Genomic DNA, 22,180 nt, shown 5'->3' with positions numbered 1-22,180 from the left:
CATGTGAAAAAAGCATTTGACAAAATCTAGCACTCTCAGAAAACAGGAATAAAAGGAAACATTTTTAACCTATTAAAGAACATCTACAAAACCTACAGATGACATCATACTAAATGATGAAAGAGTGAATTATTTCTCACTAAGATCAATAAAAAGGCAAGGATGTCTGCTTTACTACTTTTATTCAGCATTGTATTGGAGGTCCTCGCCAGTGCAATAAGGCAGGAAAATAAATAAATGACATATAGAAGAAATAAGACTGCCTTTATTTGCAGGTGATTTGACTGTGTACATAGAAAATGCTAAGGAACATGCAAAAAGCTATTCAAACTAGTAAGTAAATTTAGCAAGATCACCGGACACAAGGTCAATATACAAAATATGACCATTTTTCTATTTATAGCACTGAATAACTCCCAATAGAAATCTATATAACAATTATATTTTAATAGTATCCAAAGAATATGTAAGAATAAGTGTAACAAAAGATAATTAAAACCTGTACATTAAAAACTATAAAACATTGTTGATAGAAATTAAAGAAAACCTAAATGAACGGAGAAATATATCACATTCATGGATTGGAAGTTGGCATTTCTCTCCAAATTGATCTATAGAGTCAAGACAATATAATTGAATCATTTAAAAAAATGCAGCAGGTTTTTCCATAGAAATCGACAAGCTGATTTTAAAATTTATATAAGAGAAAGTCTTAAAATATCCAAAACATTTTTAATTCTTGTTTTTTTATTAAAGAAGTTGTAGTTTTACAGAAAAATCATGCATAAAATGAATATATTACCCTATTATTAACAGCTTCCATTAATGTAGTATAATTGCAACAAATGATGAAAGAACATTTTTATAATTGTACTATAAACTATAATACATGGTTTATACTAGGGTTCAGTGTTTGTGTTGTATGGCCCATGTTTTCTTATTTAATTTTTATTCTAGTAACATATATACAATCTAAATTTTCCCCTTTCAACCACATTCCAGTATATTTCCATTCTGTAATCAAATAATTTTTTAAAGAAAAACAAAGTTGGAGGACTCACAGTACCTTTATTTTGAAATAATTTCAAACATATAGGACAGTTGCTAAATTAATACAAATCTAACATACCCCTACACACTCCCAAATACCCAGTTCCATCAGTTCTGCTACCTTTACCATATCATTCTACCTATCATCTATCTTTTTATCAAACATTTAAAAACAGGTTGCATACATCCTAATCCTTGAACTCATATTATTCCATATACATTTCCTATGAATAAGGATATTTACTTATGTAATCACTTAAGTGCAATGATCAAGTTCAAGAAATTTAATGTTGATATAAAGCTTACATTTTATATCGCAATATTTTCTTATGTCCCAATAATGTCCTTTTCAGAGCTTTTTCTCCTCCATTCTTAGATCCTGCCCAGTATCATGTACTGCATTTAGTTGTTATCTCTTTAGTTTCTTTCTTTCCTTTTTTTTTAATTTCTCTCCCCTCCCCAGTAACCGCCCCCCCCCCCCGCAGTTGTCTGCTCTCTGTGTCCATTTGCTTTGTGTTCTTCTGTGTCCACTTATGTTATCGTCAGCAGCACTGGGAATCTGTGTCTCTTTTTTTTTATTGCATCATCTTGCTGCATCAACTCTCCAGGTGTGCAGCACCACTCATGGGCAGGCTGCACATTTTTTGTGCTGGGCTGCTCTCCTAACGGGGAGCTCTTCTTGCAAGTGGGGCTCCCCTACGCAAGGGACACCCCTGCGTGGCACGGCACTCCTTGCGTGCATTAGCCCTGTGCGTGGGCCAGCTCACCACACGGGTCAGGAGGCCCTGGGTTTGAACCTTGGACCTCCCATGTGGTAGGCAGATGCTCTATCTGTTGAGCCAAATCTGCTTCCCTTTCTTTCCTTTTTAATTGTGGAAACATTTATAAAATATATATCTTCTCATCCCAGCCCCTCCCAAGCATACATTTCAGGCAGATTAATTACATTCACAATGTAGGAGTGCACTCACCCATCCATTAGTATAACTTTTCCTTCTCCCCAGACAAAAACTGTATAATCATTTTGCATTAATTCCTCCTCGCCATCCCTGGAAAATTTTCAGTCTCTATGAGTTTGCATGTTCTCTGTTATTTTCTTATTTTCTTTGTGATTACCATGGGCTTACATTTAACTTCCTAAATCTTTAACAATCTCATTTGAAAATTCAAAAGCATATGTCACGCAGTCATCAGAGGGGTCATGCTTACACATGCCTCAGCAGGACCCCAGAGACAGCCAAAGTAGATACAACCCCAGGTACTAGTGCTCCTGAGGGCTATGGAGACCCACAGGTTCTATGATCATGGCAGATGGCTCTGGAGTTCAGTGCCTTGTTAGTGGGCCCAACTTTGGAATTTGTGTTCCTGAGTGTGATGGTTGGGCTCAGATGTGACTTTTCTACACATGCCTCTTCTGTCACTTTTACTGAACCTGCGGTTGGCGTTAGGGTTGGTGTATATTCAGGGTACTTGACTCTCTGGACTGTTTATGCGCCAGCTGGGCCCTGAGCCCCAGCAGAGTTGCAACTCCTACCCTCTGGTTCGTTGGAGGTCAACTAACAGGGAGGTGAAGAAGGTCAACCATCACACCAGGGAACTGAGAGTGCCTACAATTGCAAGCAAGAGAATTGCATCCAGCATCCATGTGGAATCTAAGCTCCCTCTTGATATAGAGGTGGAGTGGACATCACCATCCCAGGGTCCACAGGATGGAGGAATAAAATAAGGATTAGAATGGACTTACTGATATTCTAATATGGAACAATTGTGACTAGTAATGGAAGAAATTGTAGCACTGATGTGGAGAAAGTGGCCATGGTAGATGCTGAGGGCAGGGAGAAGGAAGAGTTGTGATGTGGAGGCATTTTTGGAACTTGGAGTTGTCCTGAATGATATTGCAGGGACGGATGCTGGACATTATATATCCTGCCATAACCCACTGAATGTTCTGGGGGAGAATGTAAACTACAATGTAAACTCTAATCCATGTGGTGTAATAGTGTTCCAAAATGTATTCACCAAATGCAATGAATGTGCCACAATGATGAAAGAGGTTGTTGAAGTGGGAGGAGTGGGGTGAGGGGGGGTGGGGGTATAAGGGATATTATATTTTTTGAGTGTAACATTTTTTGCATTCTATGTATCTTAAAAAATACAATTAAAAAATTAATGGGGGTGTGGGGAGTGGGGTATATGGGAACTTCTTATGTTTTTTAATGTAATATTTGTGGTGTGATCTATTAACTTTATAAAAAGATAATTAAAAAATAAAATTAAATAAAAAGACTTAAAGAAAAAAAGCCTATGTCAACAATGTTCCTATACCCGTCCATCATAGTTATGCATAATATTATCTTTACTGGAGATCTTTATTTTTTCATGTGGCTTCAGTCAGTTGTCTCATGTGCTTTCCTTTCAACCTGCAGAACTCCCTTTAGCAATTCTTGGAGGCCGGTTTAGTGGTGACAGCCCCCGTCAGCTTTTGTTTATCTGGGAATATTGCCCTCATTTTTCAAAGACATTTTGCCAGATATAAAATTCTTGGTTGCAAAATTTTGCTTTCAGCACTTTAAACATGTTTCCAGTTGCCTTTTTGCCTCCGTGGCTTCTGATGAGAAATTGGCACTTGACCTTATCGAGGCTTCCTTGTGTGGAACCCATTGCTACTCTCTTGTAGCTGTCAGAATTCTCTATCTTTGGTTTTTGACAGATTGACTATAACATGTTATAAATTTAGTGACTAGCTCTAGACCAAAACAGAGTGCTTCCCTGATCCTTTCCGTGCATGCCTCTTGTATTGGGCATTTACATTTGATTCTAGAAATTCCCCCTTCATAGAGATCATATATAGACATGCAGGTCAATGGAACAGAACTGAGAGTAAAAAAACACACATAATAATATGGCCATTCATATCCCACTAAGGTGAAAATGGTAAAACAATAGTCTTCAATAATTGGTGCTAGAAAAGCTGATAGCTATATGCAAAAAATGTACTCAAGAGTAAAGATTTAATAAAATTAATAACTTTACTAATTCATTAAATGCATTCTCAGGTACAGTTTATTTCTTTTTCCTGCATGTGCATGACAGGGAATAGCACAATGACTTTTAGTACTATTTGGTGCCAATATTGGCCATCACAGTTTTATCCATTATTATGTTTGTGCCAGCAGTGCCAATGTGTCAACACAGTGGAAAAGGCAACTAACATCTTAGTATAACTGTGAAAATTATATTTTGACCTCCTGGCCTCTGAAAGTGCCAGTGGAACATATTGTGAGATCTACTAGCATAGAAATATGTAGAAAGAAAAGAGAAGGAAGATTGGTAACTAACCTTGACGAAATCTGGTAGTTAATGGCCTGGTTGGAAGATGAACCTGTAGGGAACACAGAAGACATAAACTGGTAGGTAAGAGAAAAAAACAGAAGAATGCAAAGTCTCAGAAGTTAGGGGAGTGTTTTCAGAAGAAGGAAGGGGCCATAGAATGGAATGCAACTGCCAGATTCAGTTAGATGAGGGACCAAAAAATAGCTATTGGTTCAATACCATGGATGGCACTGAATAAACTTAAAAAGAGTTATTTCCGTTGAGTGATCAGATCTGAAGCCAGATTGGAAGGCAATGAGGGAGTGTGAGAGGTGAACAAATGAAGCCAACAAAAAGAGATGAGTCTTCAAAGAAATTTGTCTGTGAAGGGAAAAAGAGAAACTAGGTAGTAGCTGAAGGAAGTACTCACAATTGCTAATTTACTATAAATGAAGATATGAATGAATTGGCAGTATATTGGATATGGAGAATGAAGCCAAGGAAAATTCCAAGATGACTTCTGGGTTTCATAGCAGTACATTCATTGAGATGGCCAACAAGCCCCAAGTTAGGTGGAACAGAGTTGTAGTTGAAATTAAGGAGGGAGGTGCTACTTAATTTCCTTCTTTTATTTTTTAAGATTTTTTTTCTTTTTCCCTCCTCCTCTCCCTCCTCCTTTCCCTGCCCCTTTTCCTCCCCCTGCCTTGCTCATTTTTTGCTGTGTCCATTCACTTTGTGATCTTCTGTATCTATTTCTCTCTCTTTTTTTTTTCTTCTCTAAGATTCACCGGGATTCGTTCCTGGGGACCTCTGATGTGGAGAGAGTTTCCCTGTCACTTGTGCCACCTCAGTTCCTGGTTTCTGTGGCTGTTCACCTTGACTCTCCCCTTTGTCTCTCTTTTGTTGTGTCATCATCTTGCTGTGTGACTCATTTGCGCAGGCACTGCCTCGCCATGCGGGCGCTGGCTCACCATGCAGGCACGCTTTTTTTTTTTTTTTTTACCATGAGGCCCCAGGGATCAAACCTGGGTCCTCCCATATGGTAGACGGAAGCCCAATCACTTGGGCCATATCTGCTTCCCTTGATTTCCTTCTGAAGGAAGTAATTTTTAAACCTCCAAACCTGCTTACTGCTTCCTTGGTAAAATGATAAAGTGTTTCAAAGGTTTAGTAAATGCTGTTTGTCTTGTCCTTTCTTTGAGTTAAGAAATGCCATTTACAATAGCAACTAAAATAATCAAATATCTAGGAATAAATTTAGCCAAGGATATAAGGGACTTTACAAGAAAGTATAGTGGTTAAAATGGGAAATTTTGTTATATATATGTTGCCACCATTAGTTTTATTTTCTAACCAAAAAATATATATATTATCTAACCAAAAAAGGAAGATGCCAACTTTTGCCTTATTAGATAAATTCATATCTTTAATTGAAATTATTTGGGGAGATGTCACTAAGATGGTGATATAAGACAGCCTGTGGAATGTTTCCACTCAGAGACAACTAAATGAAAGGGTAAGATTCCAGGAGCAGAAGTGGCTCTAGCCATTGAATGCCTGCTTCTCACATGGGAGGTCCTGGGTTCAGTTCCTGGTGCCTCCTAATAACAAAAAGGTGAACAACAAGCAAGGAAATGAAAAAACCAGCTCAGGAGAGCTGGCTTCCCACACACAAGGTCCAGGTTCAATCCCTGGCCCTGGTACCTCAAAGAAAGAAAGAAAAAAAGGGTAGATCCCACTTGCTTGGAACTCTGGAGGATGATAGAGACTGGAGAAAGACTCCCCAAAGTCTGAATTGAGGAGAACAGTCTGGACCCCTCCCTTACAACTGGTCCCACATGGCTTAAGAGGCACACAGTGGCAGCATTCTGGCCTGGACACATCCCGCCGCAGAGCCAGTCATGGCAGTGACTTAGAGCCCCATGCACATTCAGTTATGTGAACCCAACGCCACATAGACCCAGGGTGCGGCCCTACTCACCAGTGTGCATATGCATACCAAATGGCCCCCAGGAAAGAAAAAATACCCATGGTGGAATTGTTGGCTAATGTTGCACACTCCAAAACCCATCTCTAGTTGCTGGTGCACATAAACAACAACAACAACAAAAACAAGCAAAAATAAAACAACAAAAAAATGGACATTTTTGAACACTGACCCTATCTGGCTCCCTGAGGTGGGATACCCTAATGTGAAAGTTACTGTAGGCATAAAAGATGCACAGAAAAAGAGAATAACTAAACTGCTATAAGGCAGAGTAGACCCCAGGACTGAAAGTTGTAGTGAAAAAGTGTCACTGAGCATGCAAATCATAGATGCTGGAGAGGAAAATTTGCACTAAAGCAAACAGAACAGCCCAGGAGTCCCAGAGAAGAAAAAGAGGAAAGGAAATCTTCTCCTGGTGGTGAAACAGTTGCACATAAATAAGCACTCTTAAAAACTGCATTGTATGTCCAGGGCAAAAGAGAACTGGGAAAATATGAACAATTAAACATTGCTGCAATAAAAGTTCATTATAAGCTGGACCAAGCATTGAAAAAGAGCCTAGCACAAGCCAATCTACAATAAAACCCTAGACAAGAAAGACAAACTGACTTCCAGAGTTAGCACATCAAAATAATTAAATGCCCAAATATCAGAAAAAGTCACAAGCCATACCAAGAAACAGGAAGATATGGCTCATTCAAGGGAACAAATTAAAACTTTGGAGGAAACAAAGACATTGGAACAACTAATCAAAGAAGTACAAACAAATCTCCTAAATTAATTAAAGGAATTAAAGGAAATTATGGATAGAAATAAATTAAATATGGATATAAAACTAAAGAATCTTAAAAAGACATAGTGTGAACAAAAAGAATTAGAAAGTTTGAAAAGGAGCATAACAGAATTTATGGGGATGAAAAACACAATAATAGAGATTAAAAACACACACAAGAAAAATATCAACTTATTTTTATTTTCTCTGACCTCTAACTAAAACTTAGCATTTCCTTCACTTATGAATGTATGCAATAAATTACAACAGTATTCAACTCATATCACATTATAGTTGTTGAATATCTTAAAAAATCGCTTATACTCAACTATACTTTGAAATTGCGGTAGTTGTTAGACCTGATGCTAGTTGGCTATCATAAAACTATCTGTCACTACGTTCTGAGAAGAGGTCTGTGGTTTTCACCTGACTGGCAAAGGAGTCTGTGGAACAAAAAAGGTTAGAACCCCTACCTAGAGGCATACAAGAGCAGATTTGATCAGGCAGAAGAATGAATCAGTGAAATAGGAGACAAGACAATTGGAATCATACAGTTGGAAGAACAGATAGAGAAAATAATAGAAAAGAGTTGGGCAGAGTCTAAGGGACCTATAAAGCTAAAGCATACCAACATTTCATGGAAGTCTCATAGGGAGAAGAGAAGGAAAAGGGGGCAGAAAGGATATTTGAGGAAATAAAGACCCAAAATCTCTCAACTCTTAAAAAGATATAAATATACATGACCAAAAGTGCAATGGAGACCAAATAGGGTAAACCCTAATAGACCTACTCCAATACATATACTAATCAAAATGTCAAATGCCAAAGATAAAGAGAGAATTCTGAAAACAGGAAGAGAAAAGTGATTCATCACATACAAGGGATTCTCAATAAGTCTAAGTGCCAATTTCCTATCAAAACCGTGGAGGTAAGAAAGCAGTGGTATGACATATTTAAGATACTGTGAGAAAAACTGTCAGCCAATAAATTCTTTGTCCAGCAACATGTCCTTCAAAAATGAAAGTATAAAATATTCATGGATAAGCAAAAATGGAGAGAGTTTATCACCAAAAAACCTGCCCTACAAGAAATGCTAAAAGGAGTTCATCAGGTTGAAAGGAAAGGACAGGAGAAAGTGGCTTGGAACAGTATGAAAAACTGAAGATCTTCAGTAAAGGTAACTACATGGATAAAAGCAAAATCCATTGGTACTGTTTCCTTAGTATAAAATGCTACTTTTTATTTCATATAAAAGTTAGAGAACTTGCAGAAAGATGGCAGACCAGAAAGAAATGGAACTCTTTTCTCTCCCAGAAAAATAGCTACAGGATAGGCAGAAATAGCCTGGAAAAATTCTTCTAGGGTATGTCATCAGAAGGCTGGATACTGCCCAGAGGAGAGAGGGTCAAAGGAAAAGAATTGCAATGGCAAAACTGTGAGTTAAAAGTGGCAGCTGCAACTGCTTGTGCCCTCCTCCACACTATAGACACTTTTGAATTTTCAGGCTTTGGGACCAGTGGCTACAGACAAAGAGGGCCCCAGGGATCCATCTTCCCAGGAAAGGGGAGAGAGAGGGACACAGACTAGGGCTTTTGACCCACAAATTTGGTCTGCCGTGTCCAGTGAGTCCTTCCAGGCTGGGTGACGCCATAACATTGTTTGCTTTGGGAGCCAGTTTGGGACTAAAGAGATTCAACCCTCTCAATTTCCCCAGGACTAATTGTTGAGGACACAGAGGGGAATGGAATTATTTCCTACCCAGGAAAAGGGAGGGAGCTGCCAGCAAAGGTTGGAGAACTGCCTGTGACAAAGTTTGAATTATGAGGTTCTTAGTCTCCAGGCAGAATCCTCTATCACATTGATCCAATCCATGTTGCAGGAAACATACTCTGACCAGGCATTGGACTGAGAGGGCTTCCAAAGAGCACCATTTGCTGGCAGAACAAGGAAGTGCAAGTGAGGAAATTAAAAGTAAATAAGTAAGAGAGGCTTTTTCCAGCATTTACAGCTTCCCTCCCCAAGTGGGTCTGCAACCCAATACTGGGTCCAGGACCCACATTTGAACAACTAATAGGGACAGTATTAAAGATCTAGAAAAAGTTGAACCAAGAATCAAAGAACAGGGAAACGGACTTTGGCCCAGTGGTTAGGGCGTCCGTCTACCATATGGGAGGTCCGCGGTTCAAACCCCCGGCCTCCTTGACCCGTGTGGAGCTGGCCATGCGCAGTGCTGATGCGCGCAAGGAGTGCCGTGCCACGCAAGGGTGTCCCCCGCGGTGGGGGAGCCCCACGCGCAAGGAGTGCGCCTGTGAGGAGAGCCGCCCAGCGTGAAAAGAAAGTGCAGCCTGCCCAGGAATGGTGCCGCCCACACTTCCCGTGCCGCTGACGACAACAGAAGCGGACAAAGAAACAAGATGCAGCAAATAGACACCAAGAACTGACAACCAGGGGAGGGGGGGGGGAAAATAAATAAATAAATAAATCTTTAAAAAAAAAAAAAAAAAAAAAAAGAATCAAAGAACAGCACTAACACACAGCTTCCCGCCACTAAATTCTTATAAAAGAGAGAGAAATTGAGCACCTGAGTAAACTCACCATCCTATTCAGATGCCTAACATCAGTGAAAAATTACATGTCATACTAAGAAAATGGAAAAAGTAACCCAAGAAAAGGAATATCAAAGCCCCAGCAGAGATGCGGGATTTGAGACAACTAATCAATGAGATGCACACAAATTTCCAAAATCGAATGCATGAGTTGAAAGACAATATGGCTAAAGAGATAAATGACATCAAGAAGAAATTGAGGGAAGCGGATTTGACCCAATGAATTAGGCATCCGCCTACCACATGGGAGGTCCAAGGTTCAAACCCAGGGCCTCCCAACCCCTGTGATGAGCTGGCCCATGCGCAGTGCTGATGTGTGCAAGGAGTGCTGTGTCATGCAGGAGTGTCCCCTGCATAGGGGAGTCCCAAGCACAAGGAGCGTGCCCCATAAGGAGAGCCGCCCAGTGTGAAAAAAGTGCAGCCTGCTTATGAATGGCACCACACACATGGAGAGCTGATGCAGCAAAATGATGCAACAACAAAAACAAAAAGAGACACAGATTTTGGGTGCCACTGACAAGAATACAAGTGGACACAGAAGAACACTCAGGAAATGGACACAGAGAACAGAAAACTGGGGGGGAGGGGGGAGGCAAGAGAAATAAATAAAAAATTAAAAAAATTTTTTAAAAAGTGAAAAAAAAAAGAAGAAATTGAGTTGTTGATGAGGGAGGAGTGTGATGGGTGGGGAGTGGGGTATATGGGAACCTGTTATATATATATATATATCTTTTTTTAACACATTTTTAAAATTAAAGTTAATATATCACACAGAACGTTACATTAAAAAAACATGAGGTTCCCAGATAACCCATTCCCCATCATCTACCCCCATCATTTTTGTAAATTGTATTTTTTTGAAGATACATACATCACAAAAAAAATGTTACATTAAAAAAAGCTAGAGGTTCCTGTATATCCCCTACCCCTTCACCCCACTCCTCCCACACAAACAACCTCCCCCATCATTGTGGCATACTCATTGCACTCGGTGAACACATTTTGGAGCACTGCTGCACCACATGGATAATAGTTTACCCTGTAGTTCACACGTTCCCCCAGTACTTTCAGTGGGTTATGGCAGGATATATAATGTCCAGCATCTGACCCTGCAATATCATTTAGGACAACTCCAAGTCCCAAAAATGCCCCCACATCACATTTCTTCTTCCTCTCCCTGCCCTCAGCAACTACTGTGGCCACTTTCTTCACATCAATGCTACAATTTCTTCCATTGCTAGCCACAATAGTTCCATAGTAGACTATCAGTAAGTCCACTCTAATCCATATTTTCTTCCTCCATCCTGTGGACCCTGGGATGGTGATGTCCACTCCACCTCTACATCAAGAAGGGGCTTAGATTTCACATGGATAATGAATGCAACTCTTCTGCTTGCAGGTGTAAGCACTCTTGGTTCCCTGGTGTGGTGGTTGGCCATCTTCCCCTCCCTATTAGCTGACCTGGGTAAGTCCACGAACATGAGAATAGGAGATGAAACTCTGCTGAGGCTCAGGGCCCAGCTGGCACATGGGCGGTCCAGAGATTCAAGTCCCCTGAGTATACACCATCCTTAGCACCAACCACAGGTTCAGTAAAAGTGGCAGAAGAGGCATGTGTAGAAAGATCACATCTGAGTCCAGCTCCATCACCCTCAGGAGCACAAATTCCAAAGTAGGTCCCATTGACATGGCACAGAACTCCAAATCCATCTGCCATGACCATATACCCTGTGGGTCTCCATAGCCTTCAGGAGAACCAGTACCTAGGGTTGTATCTACCTTGGGTGTTTCTGGGGTCCTGCTGAGGTGTGTGTAAGCACAACCCCTCTGATGACCTCCTGACTCTTTTTGGAAGACTCAGCCATATAAACTCATTTGTCTTTGCTATTTCCCCCTTTTATTCAAGGTCAAAAAGCAGTTTTTAACACATGATCATATATGTAGGCTGAGATATTCTACTGGTCTGAGTTGACCCTTTTATTCAAGGCCTCTTTCTAGTTGCATCACCAGTTAGTGATTGGTAGTAATCCCTTGGTGCCAAGGAGGCTCATCTCCAGGAGTCATGTCCCATGCTGGGGGGAAGGTAATGCATTTATATGCTGATTTTGGCTTAGAGAGTGGCCACATTTGAGCAATATGGAGGCTCTCAGGAGGTATCTCTTAGGCACCTTGCAGCTCTAGGCCTAGTTCATATTTCAGGCACACAGGCTCATAAGCATGGTCATCTGTTATGTTTTTTAATGTAATATTTTGTGTGATCTATGTGTCTTTTTTAAAAAGACAATCAAACATTTGCTAAAATGAAAAAAAAATGTTGAGGGAATGAATGTGGTTCAAGTGGTTGAATGCTTGCCTCCCACATGGAAGCTCCCATGTTCTGTTCCTGGTGCCTCCTGAACAAAACAAAAATAAACAACAAGCAAAACAAAGGAAAAAACTAACCCAGGGAAGCTGATGTGGGTCAGGGGTTGATTGCTGGCTTCTAACACACAAGGTCCTGGGTTCAATCTCCAGGTCTGGTACCTGAAAAAAAAAAAACTGAGGGAGCACAAAGAAGAAGAAACTGAAAACCTAGATAGAAAAGTAATAGGGGGAAGCGGACTTGGCCCAGTGGTTAGAGCATCCGTCTACCACATGGGAGGTCCATGGTTCAAACCCTGGGCCTCCTTGACCCGTGGTGAGCTGGCCCATGCGCAGTGCTGATGTGCACAAGGAGCACCCCGCCACACAGGGATGTCCCCATGCAGGAGAGCCCCACGCTCAAGGAGTGCACCCCATAAGGAGAGCTGCCCAGTGTGAAAGAAAGTTCAGCCTGCCCAGGAATGATGCCACACACATGGAGAGCTGACACAATAAGATGATGCAACAAAAAGAAACACAGATTCCCATGCCGCTCACAACAACAGAAGTGGACAAAGAACACGCAGCAAATAGACACACAGAACAGACAACTGGGGCAGGGGGAGAAGGGGAGAGAAATAAATACATAAATCTTAAAAAAAAAAAAGTAATAGTGCTCATGGGAATGAACTACATGATAGGTAAGATAAAAAACGTATTAGAAGCATACATCAGCAGACTCGAAATGAAAGAAGAAAGAATAAGTGGTACCAAAGACAGAACAGCTACAAATGAAGAGAGAAAAGAATGGGAAAAATTGAGCAGGGGCTCAGGGAGTTGAATGACAACACAAAACACAACAATACACATGCCATGGGAGTTCCAGAAAGAGAAGAGAAGAGAAAAGGGGCAGAAAGAGTATTTGAGAATTTTCCAGCACTTATTAAAGAAATGAACTTTGATGTCCAAAATGTATAGCATACCCAATCAGAATAAATCCAAATAGATTTACCCCAAGACACATACTGCTCAGAATGTCAAATGTCAAAGATAGAAAATTCTGAGAGCAGCAAGAGGGAAGCAAACCATCACATCCAAGGGACACCCAGTAATACTTCATGCAGATTTCTCATCAAAACAATGGAGGCAGAAGCAGATGTGACTCAAGCAATTGAATCCCTGCTTACCACATGGGAGGTCCAAGTTTCGGTTTCTGATGCCTCCTGGAGATGATGAACAGGACGGGAGCTGGCATGATGGGCTGATGTGGCAGCTGATGCAGCAAATGACACAACAAAGAGACACAAAGAGGAAACACAATGAGAGAGACAACAAAGCAGGGAGTGGAGGTGGCTAAGCAGTTGCATACCACTCTCCCACATGGGCAGTCCCACGTTCAGATCCTGGTGCCTCCTAAAGAGAAGACAAGCAGACACAGAGAGTACACAGCAAATGGACACACAGAGCAGACAGTGAGCACAAACAATGTGGGAAGGAGAATAAATAAATAATATAAATCTTTTAAAGAAAGGAAAAGCAGAGGTGAGAAGACAGTGGTATATTACAATTAGGATACTGAAAGAGAAAATTTGCCTGCTGAGAAATCTTTATCCAGTAAAATTATCCTTCATATATGAAGGTGAGCTTAATATATGCACAAACAAACAGAAACTGAGAGCATTTGTAAAAAAGGATCTACCATTGCAGGAAATATTAAAGGAAACTTTAGAGCCTGATAGAAAAAGACAGGAGAGAGAGGCTTGGAGGAGAGAGTAGAAGAAAGAATAGCAGAAATGATAATCAAAAGAGTAAAAAGAGAAAAACAAAGAAAAAATGGTGGAAGTAAATGATGCAGTTACAGTAATATCATTGAATGTGAATGGATTAAACTTCCCAATCAAAAGATAATAGGCTCACAGAGTAGATAAAAAACAACAACAACAAAAACAGCCATCTATATTCTGCCTACAAGAGACTTACCTTAGACCCAGGGATACAAACCAAATGAAAGTGAAAGACGGAAAAAGATACTCCATGCAAATTGTAACCAAAAAGGAACAGGGGTCGCTATACTAATATTGGATGAAGCAGACTTTTAATGCAAAAAAGTTACATAAGAAATATAGAAGTCCATTATATACTATAAAAGGGACAAGCCACCAGGAATTTATAACAGTCATAAATATCTATGCACTTAACCAGGGTGCTCAAAATACATGAGGCAAACTCTGGCAAAACTGAAAGGAGAAATAGACATCTCTACAATAATAGTTGGAGACATCAACACACCACTCTCATCCTTGGATAGAACAACTAGACAGAAGATCAACAAGCAAACAGAGAACTTGAAAAATATGATAAACGAGTTATATCTAATAGACATATACAGAACATTGCACCCAAACACAGTGGGTTATGTGTTCTTCTCAAGTGCTCATGGATTTTTCTGCAGGATAGACCATATGTTAGGTCACAGTGCAAGTCTCAACAAATATAAGAAGAATGAAATTATACAAAGAACCTTCTTAGATCATAATGGAATGAAACTGGAAATCAATAATAGACAGGAAAGAGGTAAATTCATGAATCTGTGGAGACTGAACATCATGTACTTAAATAATCATTAGGTCAAACAAGAAATTGTAAGTGAAATTACCTAATATATTGAGACAAATGAAAATGAGAACACAGCTTACCAAAACTTATGGGATACAGCAAAAGCTGTCCTAAGAGGGAAATTTATAGCCCTAAACTCCTATATTAAAAAAGAAGAAAGAGCTAAAATCAAAGCTCTAACTGAACAACTAGAGAAACTAGAAAAAGAAGGGCAAAACAACCCCAAAGCCCATGGGAGGGATTTCACTGCCTGACCTTGAAACATATTACAAAGCTACAGTGGTCAAAATAGCATGGTATTGGCTTAAAGATAGACACATTGCGCAGTGTAATAGAATTGAGACTCCAGAAGTAAATCCTTACTTCTATGGTCAACTAGATTTTTTTGTTTTTGTTTTTATTTTTTTAAAGATTTATTTTATTTATTTTTCTCCCCTTCCCCCTGTTGTCTGCTCTCTGTCCATTTGCTGTGTGTTTTTCTGCATCCACTTGCATTATCCGGCAGATGGATAACTGGGAAACTGCATTTCTTTTTTGTTGCGTCACCTTGCTGTGTCAGCTCTCCATGTGTGCGGCCCCACTCCTGGGCAGACTGCTCTTTTTTCGCGTGAGGCAGCTTTCCTTAGGGGGTGCACTTCTTGTGCATGGGGCTTCTCTACACGGGGGACACCCCTGTGTGGCACAGCACTCCTTGCGCACATCAGCACTGTGCATGGGCCAGCTCACCACACAGGTCAGGAGGCCCTGGGCATCGAACCCCAGACCCTCCAGATGCTCTATCAATTGAGCCACGTCCGCTTCCCTGGCCAACTAGTTTTTAACAAACCTACCAGTCATGTTAACGGGACAAAACAGTTTCTTCAAAAAGTGGTGCTAGAACTGGATATCGATAACTGAAATAATGAAAGAGGACCCCTATCTCACTCCCTATATAAGAATCAACTCAAAATGGATCAAAGACCTAAATGTAAAAGCCAGGACCATAAAAGTACTAGAAGAAAATGTAGGGAAACATGTTAAAGACCTTGAGGTAGGTTTTGAGGTGGTTTATTGGACCTTACACCCAAAGCACGAGCAACAAAAGGAAAAATAGATGAATGGAATCTCTGTGTAATTAAACACTTTTGCACCTCGAAGGACTTTGTCAAAAGGATAAAAAGGCAGCCAACTCAATGGAGAAAATATTTGGCAATCACATACTAATAAGAGTTTAATATTAATGATATATAAAGAGTTACTTCCACTCAACAATAAAAAGACAAGGACCCAATTTAAAAATAGGCAAAAGACTTGAATAGACATTTGTCCAAAGAAGAAATATAAGTGGCAAAAAAGCATATGAAAAAATGTCCACTGTCATTAGAGATTAGGGAAATGCAAGTCAAAACTAGAATGAGATACTATTTCACACCTATTAGAATGGCCACTATTAAAAAGTCAGAGAGGGGCGGAGGACTTGGCCCAGTGGTTAGGGTGTTCGCCTACCTCATGGGAGGTCCGCGGTTCAAACCCCAGGCCTCCTTGACCTGTGTGGAGCTGGCCCATGTGCGGTGCTGATGCACGCAAGGAGTGCCGTGCCTTGTGTCCCCCAGGTAGGGGAGCCCCACGCGAAAGGAGTGCGCCCCATACAGAGAGCCACCCAGTACGAAAGAAAGTGCAACCTGCCCAGGAATGGCACCGCACACAGGGAGAGCTGATGCAACAAGATGACGCAACAAAAAGAAACACAGATTCCCGTGCCGCTGACACCAACAGAAGCAGACAAAAAACACTCAGCAAAGAGACACAGAGAACAGACAACCGGGGTTGGGGGGGGAAGGGGAGAGAAATAAATAAATAAGTAAATTAAAAAAAAAAAAAAAGAGAACTGCAAGTGTTGGAGAGGATGTGGAGAAATAGGAATACTTACTCCCTGATGGTGGAAATATAGAATGGTACAGTCACTGTGGAGGACTGTTTGGCAGTTCCTAAAGAAGTTGAATATGGACTTGCCATGTAACCTGGCAATACCACCACTGAGTATATACGCAGAAGAACTAAGGCAGTGACATGAACAGACATCTGCACACCCATGATCATAGCAGTGTTATTCACAATTGCCAAAATTCGAAAAAATCCAGATGTCCATCCACCGATGAATGGATAAACAAACTGTGGTGCATTTGCATGATGGACTATTAGGCAGCTGTAAGAAGAAATGAAGTCATGAAGCATATGCAACATGGGTGAACCTCAAGGACATTATGCTGAGTGAAGCAAGCCAGACACAAAAGGACAAATCCTGTATGATTGTGCTAATGTGAACTAAATATATTATGTAAACTCATGGAGTTAATAGCTTGAATATGGGTCAGCAGAAAATAGAATGAGGTTAGAGAATGGAAAGCTGAGTGTTAACTTGTGCAGAATTGGTAAAAAGGATGTGATAATCTTTGGAAATGAATAGAAAAGGTGAAAGCCCAACGTAATGCCCGTAACTAGGAGTGCTATTATGTGGACGTGAGAGGGGTTTAAAGGGAAAGTCTAAGGTCACGTATATTGCTTGTAGCAGTTTGATATGGTTTATGAATTCCAAAAATAGATGCCGGATTATATTTGTAAACTGGTCTGTACCTGGGCATGATTAAATTATGATTAGGGCTTTGATTGGACCACATCAGTAGGATGTTGAGTCCTTGCCCCCTTTGTCCACAGGGACTCACAGATAAAACTACATGGCAGAGCAGAGGATTAGTTGGAGGTTTTTTTTTGTTGTTGTTGTTTTTAAATTTATTTCCCCCTCCCACCCCATTGTCTGCTCTGTGTCCACTCACTGTGTGTTCTTCTGTGTCCACTTGGATTCTTGTCAGCGGCACTGGGAATCGGGGTCTCTCTTTATTGTGTTACTTTGCTGTGTCAACTCTCCGTGTGTGTGGCGCCACACCTGGGCAGGCTGCACTTTCTTCGCACAGGTTGGCTCTTATGGGGTGCACTTCTTGCTCATGGGGCTCCCCTACACAGGGGACACCCCTTACGTGGCAGGGCACTCCTTATGCACATCAGCACTGCAAGTGGACCAGCTCAACACACAGGTTGAACCACGGACCTTCCATGTGGTAGGCAGACGCTCTATCTGTTGAGTCAAATCTGCTTCCCTAGTTGGAGTTTTGATGTTGGGGATTTGAGCTGGAGCCCAGGAAATAAGCACACAGAGAAGCACACTACTGAGCCCCTGAGTGAATTGAGCCCCGGGGAGAGAGACAGAGCCAGCTTCCTGATAGTCTAGATAGATAGATGCCTGATAGCTGGCCTTGGCAGAAAACAGAGGAGCTGAGCCCGGAAAGAAATGAGCCCCAAGTAGAGAGGAACTCAGGAAACTCGAACCCTGGCAATAGGCAGCAGCCAACCTGCTCCAACACGTGGCAATAGACTTTGGTGAAGGAAGTAAGCCACACTTTATGGCCTGGTAACTGTAAGCTTCTACTCCAAATAAATACTCTGTATAAAAGCCTACCAATTTCTGGTATTTTGCATCAACAACCCTTTGGCTGGCTAATTACAAAAGGAAAGATAGAGAGTGGACATGGCACTGTATAGCGTAACAAAACTGCATGTGAAATATAAATATGAGTAAAATTGCATATATTAGATTGTTTTTCTTTGAAATTGAACAAATGTATGTTACTAGTAGAAGATGTTAATATCAGATAAAAAGCACATTATGCTATGTGAAAGAAAACAGACACAAAGAACTACATATTGTATGATTCCATTTATATAAAATGTAAATATAAAACAATTTATAAAGATGAAGTTAGATTAGTGGTTATGTAGGCCTTAGGAAGGACTGCTAAACAGTGTGAAGTTTTTCTTTTTGGAGTAATGAAATAGTTCTAAAATTTTTTGTGGTAATGAATGCATAACATTTTGATTATACTAAAAGCCATTGGTTATACTCTTTGGATATATTATATGGTATATGAATATATCTCAATAAAACTACTTAATAAATAAATAACTGTGCAAGAATAGCCAGAAATGGGAGGTAAATACAGCAGGGGAAGCATAGAGAGATCTAGAAGTGATGAATTTTCTTGTTTGTTTTTATTTTTTTATTATTGTTGTAATAATGAAAATGTCCTAATGAATATTGAGGTAAAGAATGCACAACTATGTGATTATTCCAAATACCATTGATTGCACACTTTGGATGAATTGTATGCTTTATTAATATGTATCAATAAAATTGATTTGTTCAAAAAAATAAAAATTAAATTAAAAAGAATACAGTGAGTAAGAAATCATTCTATTTCCTTGTAATGGACATGCAGATTACAAAGAGGTAATATGTGACAAAAACAACATTGAGAGGGGAAATGGAGAGATGTGGGAGCCAAGAATGCATATGCTTTTAAGTTAAGTTGATATCTTTTCAAACTAGTATGTCATAGATTTAAGTTGTTTAATATGAAGAAAATATTTTTTAAAATACTCAAACAGAAATGAGAAAGGGATCAATCAGTTATATCCTAAAAGATCACCTATACACAAAAGGAGGCTCTTAAAGGAAAAGAGAAACAGAAAAAGGTAAAAGATATATTAAAAGAAAACAAAACAAAAAGTAAAGAACAGGGAAGTGAATGTGGCTCAAGTGATTGAGCTCCTCTCTACCACATGGGAGGTCCCTGGTTCAGTTCCTGGTGCCTCCTGGAGAAGACACGCAAGATAATGAGTTGGCACAATGGGCTGGCACAGCGAGCTGATGCAATAAGATGACACAACAAGGAGACACAAAGAGGAAACACAATGAGAGACACAACAAAGCAGGGAGTGGAGGTGGCTCAAGTGACTGATCGCCTTTCTCCCACATTTCTGGTCCCAGGTTTGGTTATCAGTGTCTCCTAAAGAGAAGATGAGAAGATACAGAGAGCATGGGGGGAGGGGGAGAATAAATAAAATTAATCTTTAAAAAAAACAACAAAGGACAAAATGGTTAAGGTAAGTTGTTCCTCAGTAATTACACTGGATGTTAGTGGATTAAATTTCCCTATCAAAAGACATAGATTGGGGAATGGATATGGCTCAAGCGGTTGAGTGCTGGCTTCCCACATATGAGGTCCCAGGTTCAATCCCTGGCCCCTGGTGAAGAGAGGGATAGAGGAAGGGACGGAGGGAGGGAGGAAGGAAGGAAGGAAAGAAGGAAGGAAGGAACAGATTGGCAGTATGGATAAAAAGAAGCATAATCCAACTATATGCTGTTTCCAAGAGACTTGTCTTAGACTGAAAGACAACAGTAGGTTAAAAGTGAACGGATGGGGAAGCTGACTTGGCCCAGTGGTTAGGGCGTCCGTCTACCACATGGGAGGTCCGCAGTTCAAACCCCGGGCCTCCTTGACCCGTGTGGAGCTGGCCCATGTGCAGTGCTGATGTGCACAAGGAGTGCCCTGCCACGCAGGGGTGTCCCCCGTGTAGGGGAGCCCCACGCACAAGGAGTGCACCCCATAAGGAGAGCCACCCAGCATGAAAGAAAGTGCAGCCCCCCCAAGAATGGCAAAGCACACACAGAGAGCTGACACAGCAAGATGACACAACAAAAGAGAGACAGATTCCCGGTGCCACTGACAAGAATGCAGGTGGACATGGAAGAACACACAGCAAATGGACACAGAAGAGCAGACAATTGGGGGTGGGGGGAAGGGGAGAGAAATAAGTAAAAAAATAAATCTTCAAAAATTTTTTTAAAAAAGTGAACGGATGGAAAAGTATTCCATGCAAATAATAACCAAAAGGGAGCTGGGGTAGCTATACTAATATAATTAAAATAGACTTTAATCAAAAGCTGTTAAAAGAGACAAAGAAGGGCACTATATATTAATAACAGTGTCAATTTACCAAGAAGAAATAGGAATCATAAACATTTATGCACCTAACCCTTAGTGTCTAAAAATACATGAGACAAACATTGGCAAAACTGAAGGGAGAAAAAGACATTTCTACAATAATATTCGGAGACTTCAATACACCACTTTCATCAATGGATAGAATATCTAGGTAGAAGATCCATAAAGAAATGAAGAACTTGAAATAATATGATAAATGGACTGGAATTAATAGAAATATAGAACACACTCCAAAACAGTATAACCCACATTTTTCTCAAGCTCACATGGATCATTCTCTAGGATAGACAGCAAGTAACATAACAAAACAAGTCTCAATAAATTTACAAAGATTGAAATTATACAAAGCATTGTCTCTGATCACAATGGAATGAAGGTAGAAATCAATAACAGATGGAGAACTGGAAAATCAGCAAATATGTGGAAGTCAGACAACACACTCTGCAACAACCTATGGTTCAAAGATGAAATCACAAGAGAAATCAGGAAATATTTTGAGATGAATGAAAATGAGATCAGAATTTATTAAACCTTAAGAGATGCAGTGAAGATGGTACTCCGAAGGAAATTTTTAGCCATAAATGTTTATATTAAATAGAAAAAAAACCCTCAAATTAGAGACCTAACTGAACACAAGGAAAAAGGAAATAACAAAGATTAGAACAGAAATATAAATGAAATAGATAATAAAAAACAATAGAAGTGACGGACTTGGCCCAGTGGTTAGGGCGTCCGTCTACCACACGGGAGGTCCGCAGTTCAAACCCTGGGCCTCCTTGACCCGTGTGGAGCTGGCCCATGCGTAGTGCTGATGCGCGCAAGAGTGCCCTGCCACGCAGGGGTGTCCCCGCGTAGGGGAGCCCCACGCTCAAGGAGTGCGCCCCGTAAGGAGAGCCGCCCAGCGCGAAAGAAAGTGCAGCCTGCCCAGGAATGGTGCCGCACACACGGAGAGCTGACACAGCAAGATGATGCAACAAAAAGAGACACAGATTCCTGTGCCTCTGACAACAACAGAAGCAGACAAAGAAGAAGAGGCAGCAAATGGACACAGAGAACAGACAACCGGGGTGGGGGGGAAATGGGAGAGGAATGAATAAATAAATAAATCTTTAAAAAAAAAAACAACAATAGAGAATTGAACCCAAAAGTTGGTTCTTTGAAATGATCAATAATTTTTTAAAAATTCAAACTTTATTTCAAATTCAAAAAATAAAATAACAGAGAAAGACAGTTCAAAAAATAATGGAACCATTACTCCTAAGAAGTTTTGTCCAGGCCCTTTTATCTCATCTAATTCCAACTACTAACTCAATTGTTCCTCTAGTGTTCAGAAAGATACGTAGATAAACACAGATTAGTTAAATGACATGGTCCAGGTCTCCTGATTAATGAAAAAAATGAAAAAGAAAAAAAAAGCATAGTCAGAGTCAAATATCAGAAAATCAAATCCTATATATTTGTTTACCTATTGCATTAATATATTAATAGTACCTTTGTGGGAAGTGGTTGTGGCTCAACTGATAGAGCGTCTGCCTACCATATTGAGGGTCCAGGGTTTGATACCCAGGGCCTCCTGACCTGTGTGGTGAGCTGGCCCACATGCAGTGCTGCTGCATGC

General features: G+C 40.4%; 1 long non-coding RNA gene across 1 annotated transcript; it reads right to left on the bottom strand.

Annotated features, from left to right (window-relative positions):
- Positions 1-4,276: 4,276 nt before the first annotated feature.
- Positions 4,277-13,517, bottom strand: LOC131274331 (uncharacterized). The gene is made up of 3 exons (XR_009181565.2): positions 13,255-13,517; positions 12,170-12,250; positions 4,277-4,432 (listed from the first exon to the last, which is right to left on the bottom strand). It is a non-coding gene; the product is annotated as an uncharacterized lncRNA (long non-coding RNA).
- Between the last annotated feature and the right edge of the window lie 8,663 nt (positions 13,518-22,180).

Source organism: Dasypus novemcinctus, chromosome 18, assembly GCF_030445035.2.
Source record: "Dasypus novemcinctus isolate mDasNov1 chromosome 18, mDasNov1.1.hap2, whole genome shotgun sequence".
NCBI classification, from domain to species: domain Eukaryota; kingdom Metazoa; phylum Chordata; class Mammalia; order Cingulata; family Dasypodidae; genus Dasypus; species Dasypus novemcinctus.
Note: the sequence above shows the minus strand (reverse complement) of the source record. Positions and strands in the feature narration are given on the sequence as shown.